A 1739-nucleotide genomic window follows, 5' to 3' on the forward strand; every position below is an offset into this window, starting at 1 on the left:
ATGAGGCTTCAGTGGTGGCAGCTCCTTGCAACCTTGTTGTCTGTGCCCCCCGCCCCTGTGTTTCTTCACTCCCCCCCCCACCCCCAGGGGGTGCATCCCAGTTTGAAAGCTGCTGGTCTAGAGACTGGAGAGATGTGCACCTTCTCAAACTGACTGAAAACTCACTGCATCTAATACCTGGTCTTTGATACTAGGGATTCAGTTCTGAGCTTGGATGGTTTCATTGGTAAACCCTGTTATAAATCAACAGGTTAATAACTTGTTGATTTTAATTGAGAAACTTCTTGTTATTTAGGGAATTGGAAGTAGATATCTTTGAGGAAAGCCATCTGGTCAACTTCATATTCTGAATGAAACCAGGACCGTTTGGGTCCTTCTGATGTCCTCCACAGCAGAGAATGGGCAAGACTAATTAATGGACATATATTTAATTCTTTTTTGAGACTGGAGGCTTTCAGGCTTTGCATCACTTAGGTCCCTGAATTGTTACTTCAGTTTACATTGCTCAGTGCTGCAATATATGGTTTTATTTCGACCTGACCTAGATTATCACTTTTGATAGGCGCTACTATACTTTTGATAGGTGCTATTATACTCCATGGATACTAAGACCAATTTGGATAATAATAAAAAAACTCCTTATAGTCTATGGATAACTTGCCAAAGACTGCATAGGGCATAGGCTATCTAATTTCCTTACTTGCAGCAGCCCCTTTGAAATTGGGGTATGCACTACAGCACAGACTTATTTGGTAGCCATGGACACATTCCGATGTCATCTATGAGGCTCCATGTCCATTACGTTTGATACACTAACAAATATCCATAGCTTTTCAGTGGTGTCCTAAATACATTGATTCATGGTAGTATTATACAGACTATGAAAAACTTGCAAATCTGTTTACAGATGAAAAGGTTAGATCATCTTATCAGTCATTACCCAATATTTTTATGATGGGGAAGAGATTTTTCCCTTCCTAAAGAAAAGGCAGGATTAAGAATATATTTAATAAGGACAGTTAGGGTTTTTTCTTACTCACGGATAGGTTAGAAGGCAGGTAGAAATGTTTTGGGTTCTGCCATGTCTCTCAAAATGGTCCTCAAACAGTGTTAAGTCAAACATGACTCCCAAGTCATAATACACAGGATGATAACTTATAAGAAGTCTTATTTCCTGTCATGACTCATAAATTGACAAAATCATATTGAAAATTCAGTAGACTTGGAATTAGCCTCTTAAAGGTTTCAGGGCACTTTGAAAGCTTCATAATGGGTAGAACTCTATTCTTAACACCACATATCAATGAAAGATCCTTGTCCAGAGGGATAGGGCACAATTTAACGGACAAGATTGCAGCAGTGATCATTTGTAATGACACTTTCTTCTGGTATTACTTGTCAATGGCTTTAGGGAAATAATGTTTAAGCATGCTCTATCTATCCTTAAGTTATTGGATTTTTGGGTGTGTAGAATTTCTTTTCTTGGTTTCTTGAGGGGAAATAAAACATTCATATAGTGTGTGTGTGTGTGTGTGTGTGTCTTTACTGTTCTTGGGGTTTTGTATGACCCAAACACCCTTCTTTGAGATGCCTAAAATACCTTCTTTGGAGGAAGAGAAGACTCTAGCCATCTTCCCTAGCCTCTCTTCCCCCCGCCCTACCCCCATTCATTCTACATCCTTGCTGAAGACTTCATAGTCTGTTGGATTTCTGTAGTGTGTGAGACTGCATTTTAAAGG

The 1739-nt window shown here is 39.4% G+C and overlaps 1 protein-coding gene across 1 annotated transcript in view; it reads left to right on the forward strand.

Moving 5' to 3' along the window:
• SLIT2 (slit guidance ligand 2) overlaps window positions 1-1739 on the forward strand; it is a 469229-nt gene that overhangs the window by 56542 nt on the left and 410948 nt on the right. The window lies entirely within an intron of this gene.

The sequence above is a fragment of the Alligator sinensis genome, unplaced genomic scaffold (assembly GCF_000455745.1).
Source record: "Alligator sinensis unplaced genomic scaffold, ASM45574v1 scaffold617_1, whole genome shotgun sequence".
Classification (NCBI taxonomy): Eukaryota; Metazoa; Chordata; order Crocodylia; family Alligatoridae; genus Alligator; species Alligator sinensis.